We start from the raw sequence: 6,000 nt of genomic DNA, 5'->3' as shown, positions 1-6,000 counted from the left end.
TCCGATGGCAAGTTATCTCTCTATCAGGCAGTTGATGCCTTCGACAACGATGGTTGGGGGTCCGGCGAGATCACCGGCAGGCTTGGGCCTCACCACATGAGTGGATTAACGGCGACTGGATTCTCTCTCAAAGAGAGCAACCACAGCCACAACCACTGTAGAATCAGCAACAACAGCTAGGTCACCAAGATTGAAATTTTGAGCCCTGTCCCTCTGCCTTCTAGAGGTCATGCGCTCCCACATCTCCGCCACCGCGAGGTCAACGGGATCTTCACATGCAATCGCATCCTCTTCAACCACGCGCAAAATCACACGGGCCGTTGGCCAGATCAAGTTCAGGTCTGTAGAGAAAGCTCTTCTTGTCAGCGTCGAGCTCTATCACCCACAGCTGCGACAGCGCCAGCGCCAGCAGCAGTAGGAGGAATTTTTTTATTTTTGTCACTTCCTTCCTCTTTTCGTGCTTCTTTTTTTTTTTTTGAAGAACATAAAAAATTTCTATTATTGCTGATTTTGATCTGAAGTTGCAACTGATGATGATTGTTGAATTGTTAAATCTAAAGTTTCTGTTGATTTATGTTATGGTTGTTGTTGTTGAATTGGCTAAAAATGCTGAATTTGTTGTTGCTAAATCCAAAGTACTTAACCCTTGAAATTTATTTTGCGATTGTTGTTGCTGAATTGGTTGAAGGGAAAAGGTTTTTTGTTTAAGCTGAGAAGAAGAATTGGGATATGGGGAAGGGAGAATTCGAAGAGAGTAGGAGAAACGGGATGGAGAGGGAACAGGGAAGAGATATCGGAGTTGTTTTGCAGGTGTTTGACTTAATGCGAAAGCAGGAACAAACCCCCTTACAATTCTGTTTTAAATTATGGATTTCTTCATTTTTGTTTGGGTTGCAGTTTTAAAATTATTTTTGGTGCTGATTTTGTGGGGGTTTTGTTTCTCTGTTCGGGTATTGCATTGAACATTCAATTGATGTTGGTGTGGGGGTGTTGATTTTGTTCACCGATTGGGTGATATTGTTCAACCATTCAGATATTAATTTTAATGGATGAAGAGTTAGCAGGATTGGTGTTAGAGTTAAGGGTAGTGGTGGTATGGTGGTGGAGGTGGTGGAAGTGGTGGTGGTGGTGGTGAAGAGAGAGAGAGAGAAGTGGTGATGGAAAGGGAGAAGAAGATGGAGAAGGAGATGGAGGCAGCGGTGGTGGGGTGGCGGAAAAGGGAGAGAAGAGAAAGACCGAAAGAGAGTGAGAGATACGCCAGGGATGGAGAGGGTTTCTTTTGTTTTTTAATATTGGTTTTAATATTTTTTATTTTTGTAAAAGGGTAAAATTGTCCAAAAAATATTGTTTATGGACAAAAGGATGATTTTATAACGTTTTGTAATGTTGAGGATGATTTTAATAAGGAAAAAAGGTTGAGGATGAAATTGATTTTGACCCCAGACGTTGGGGACAAAAAAAGTACTTATTGATGAGCGGATAATTTATACGCTTTTGGGCATTATTTTTAATATGTTTCTAGTAGAATCTAGTTACTTTTAGGGATGTTTTCATTGGTTTTTATGTTAAGTTCACATTTCTAGACTTTACTATGAGTTTGTGTGTTTTTCTGTGATTTCAGATACTTTCTGGCTGAAATTGAGGGACTTGAGCAAAAATCAAATTCAGAGGTTGAAGAAGGACTGCTGATGCTGTTGAATTCTGACCTCCCTGTACTCAAAATAGATTTTCTGGAGCTACAGAACTCAGAATGGCGCGCTTCCAATTGCGTTGGAAAGTAGACTTCCAGAGCTTTCCAACTATATATAATAGTTCATACTTTACTCGATGATAGACGATGTAAATTGGCGTTCAACGCCAGTCCTCTGCCCAATTCTGGCGTCCAGCGCCAGAAAAGGATCCAAAACCAGCGTTCAACGCCAGAAAAGGATCCAAAACTGGCGTTGAACGCCCAAAAGAGCCTCTGCACGTGGAAAGCTTCAGCTCATCCCAAGCACACACCAAGTGGGCCCCAGAAATGGATTTATGCATCAATTACTTACTTCTGTAAACCCTAGTAACTAGTTTAGTATAAATAGAACTTTTTACTATTGTATTTAGATCATCTGGGAATTAGTCTTTTGACCCATCTTTAGACGCATTGTTCTTAGATCAGGAGGGCTGGCCATCTCGGCCATGTCTGAACCTTTCACTTATGTATTTTCAACGGTAGAGTTTCTACACTCCATAGATTAAGGTGTGGAGCTCTGCTGTTCCTCAAAGATTAATGCAAAGTACTACTGTTTTTCTATTCAATTCAACTTATTCCGCTTCTAAGATATCCATTCGCACCCAAGAACATGATGAAGGTGATGATTATGTGACGCTCATCGCTTTCTCCCTTAGGAACGCGTGCCTGACAAACACTTCCATTCTACATGCAAACAAGGCAGAATGAATATCTCTTAGATCTCTTAATCAGAATTTTCGTGGTATAAGCTAGAATTGATGGTGGCATTCATGAGGGTCCAGAAAGTCTAAACCTTGTCTGTGGTATTCCGAGTAGGATCCGATGATCGAATGACTGTGACAAGCTTCAAACTCGCGAGTGCTGGGCGTTAGTGACAGACGCAAAAGAATCAAGGGATTCTATTCCGGTAGGAGCGGAAACCAACCAGTGATTAGCTGTGCTGTGACAAAGCGCGTAAGCGTAGTTTTCACTGAGAGGATATGATGCAACCATTGACAAAAGTGATGCCTCCAGATGATTAGCCGTGCCGTGACAGGGCATTGGATCATTTTCCCGAGAGATGACCGAAAGTAGCTATTGACAATGGTGATGCATTACATAAAGCTTGCCATGGAAAGGAGTAAGACTGATTGGATGAAGACAGCAGGAAAGCAGAGGTTCAGAGGAACGAAAGCATCTCTATACGCTTATCTGAAATTCCCACCAATGAATTACATAAGTGTCTCTATCCTTTACTTTATTTATTATTCGAAAACCCCATTATCATTTTATATCTGCGTGACTGAGATTTACAAGATGACCATAGCTTGCTTCATACCAACAATCTCCGTGGGATTTGACCCTTACTCACGTAAGGTATTACTTGGACGACCTAGTGCACTTGCTGGTCAGTTACACGGAATTGTGAACCATGGTATTGGCATCATGTTTTTGGTACCATTGCCAGGGAAGAAAGAGCAATGAATTTTATATAATTAAAGTGTAATCACGATTCCGCGTACCAAGTTTTTGGCGTCGTTGCCGGGGATTGTTCGAGTTTGGACAACTGACGGTTCATCTTGTTGCTCAGATTAGGTAATTTTCTTTTCGTTTTCTTTTCAAAAATTTTTCAAAAATACTTTCAAAATTTTCTCATCTGTTTTCGAAAAAAAAATAAAAAAATGTTTTCAAAATTTTATTCAAAATTTTTAAGAATGAATTCTAGTGTTTCATGAAGCATGTGAAGCCTGGCTGGCTGTAAAGCCATGTCTAAATTTATTTGGACTGAGACTTGCAATTTGTTATCAAGAGCAAGCTAGTTGTTGCTAATCCACCTGCTGCTGTTCCTGAATCACCTGCTGAAGCTTGGCTGGCCATTGGCCATGTCTAGTGTTTTGGACCGAAGCTTTCATTAAAAGCTTGGCTGGCTAGTGAGCCATGTCTAATTCCTGGACTGAAGCTTCAGACTAAGAATGCAAGATTCCTGGAATTCATATTAAAAGTTTTGGAATCCTTATTTTCCTTTTTCAATTAATTTTCGAAAAATACCAAAAAAATTAGAAAATCATAAAAATCAAAAATATTTTTGTGTTTCTTGTTTGAGTCTTGAGTCAAGTTTTAAGTTTGGTGTCAATTGCATATGCATCTTGCATTTTTCGAAAATATCATGCATTCATAGTGTTCTTCATGATCTTCAAGTTGTTCTTGGTAAGTCTTCTTGTTTGATCTTGATATTTTTCTTGTTTTGCATCTTTTGTTGTTTTACATGTGCATTTTTCGTTTATTAGAGTCTAAACATGAAAGATTTCTAAGTTTGGTGTCTTACATGTTTTCTTTGCATCAAAAATTTTTCAAAATTATGTTCTTGATGTTCATCATGATCTTCAAAGTATTCTTGGTGTTCATCTTGACATTCATAGCATTCTTGCATGCATCCATTGTTTTGATCTAAAAATCTCATGCATTGCATCATTTTCATGTTTTTCATAAAAATTCAAAAATAAAAAAAAATATATCTTCTCCTTTTTCTCTCATCAAATTCAAAAATTTGAGTTGACTTTTTCAAAAATTTTAAAAATCTAGTTGTTTCTTATGAGTCAAATCAAATTTTCAATTTGAAAATCTCATCTTTTTCAAAATCTTTTTCAAAAATCAAATCTTTTTCATTCTTCTTAGTTATTTTCGAAAATTCTAAAAATATTTTTCAAAAATATTTTTCTTATCTTTATCACATAATTTTCGAAAATAACAATAACAATTAATGTTTTGATTCAAAAATTTGAAGTTTATTACTTGCTTGTTAAGAAAGATTCAAACTTTAAGTTCTAGAATCATTTTTTATGATTTCTTGTGAATCAAGTCATTAATTGTGATTTTAAAAATCCTATCTTTTTCAAAACCAATTTCAATCATATCTTTTCAAAAATATCTTCTTATCTTACCTTTTTCAAAAATATGATTTCAAAATATCTTTTCTAACTTCTTATCTTCTTATCTTTTCAAAATTGGTTTTCAAAATTTGGTTCAACTAACTAACTAACTTTTTGTTTGTTTCTTATCTTTTTCAAAACTACCTAACTAACTCTCTCTCTCTCTCTAATTTTCGAAAATATCTCCCTCCTTTTCAAAAATTTCTTTTTTTTAATTAATTAATTATTTTAATTTTTAATTTTCGAAAATTACTAACCTTTTTCAAAAACTGTTTTCGAAAATCACTAACTCTTTTTCAAAAATTGTTTTCGAAAATCCTCCTTCTCTCTCATCTCCTTCTTTTTATTTATTCATCTACTAACATCTCCCCCTCACCCACCAAAAATCCGAACCCTCTCTCTCTCTTTCTGAGTTCAGATTTTTCTCTTCTTTTCTTCTACTAACGATAAGGAACCTCTTTACTGTGACATAGAGGATTCCTCTTATTTTCTTGTTTTCTTCTCTCTCTTATGAGCAGGAACAAGGAAAAAGGCATTCTTGTTGAAGCTGATCTAGAACCTGAAAGGACTCTGAAGAAGAAACTAAGAGAAGCTAAATTACAACAATCCAGAGACAACTTGATTGAAAATTTCGAACAAGTAAAGGAGATGGCAGCCGAACCCAACAACAATGCAAGGAGAATGCTTGGTGACTTTACTGCACCAAATTCCAGTTTACATGGAAGAAGCATCTCCATCCCAACCATTGGAGCAAACAATTTTGAGCTGAAACCTCAGCTAGTTTCTCTGATGCAATAAAACTGCAAGTTTCATGGACTTCCATCTGAAGATCCTTTTCAGTTCTTAACTGAATTCTTGCAGATATGTGATACTGTAAAGACTAATGGAGTAGATCCTGAAGTCTACAGGCTCATGCTTTTCCCTTTTGCTGTAAGAGACAGAGCTAGACTCTGGTTGGACTCTCAACCTAAGGATAGCCTGAACTCATGGGATAAGCTGGTCAAGGCTTTCTTAGCCAAGTTCTTTCATCCTCAAAAGCTTAGTAAAATTAGAGTGGACGTTCAGACCTTCAGACAGAAAGAAGGTGAATCCCTCTATGAAGCTTGGGAGAGATATAAAGGACTGACCAAAAAGTGTCCTACTGACATGCTTTCAGAATGGACTATCCTGGATATCTTCTATGATAGTCTATCTGACTTAGCTAAAATGTCATTGGATACTTCTGCAGGTGAATCCATACACCTAAAGAAAACGCCTGCAGAAGCTCAAGAACTTATTGACATGGTTGCTAACAACCAATTCATGTACACTTCTGAGAGAAATCCTGTGAGTAATGGGACACCTCAAAGGAAGGGAGTTCTT

The 6,000-nt window shown here is 37.1% G+C and overlaps 1 protein-coding gene and 1 non-coding gene across 2 annotated transcripts in view; one reads left to right on the top strand and one right to left on the bottom strand.

The window, feature by feature from the left end:
• The window catches only part of LOC107487343 (heavy metal-associated isoprenylated plant protein 27-like), a 43,232-nt gene that overhangs the window by 22,453 nt on the left and 14,779 nt on the right, over positions 1-6,000 (top strand). The gene's annotated exons all lie outside the window — the stretch shown is intronic.
• LOC127747857 (small nucleolar RNA R71) lies at positions 5,683-5,791 on the bottom strand. The gene has a single exon (XR_008009804.1). It is a non-coding gene; the product is annotated as a small nucleolar RNA R71 (small nucleolar RNA).

This window comes from Arachis duranensis, chromosome 5 (genome assembly GCF_000817695.3).
Source record: "Arachis duranensis cultivar V14167 chromosome 5, aradu.V14167.gnm2.J7QH, whole genome shotgun sequence".
Taxonomy (NCBI): Eukaryota; Viridiplantae; Streptophyta; class Magnoliopsida; order Fabales; family Fabaceae; genus Arachis; species Arachis duranensis.
The sequence above is the reverse complement of the archived record's forward strand: the minus strand, read 5'-3'. Positions and strand labels throughout refer to the sequence as shown.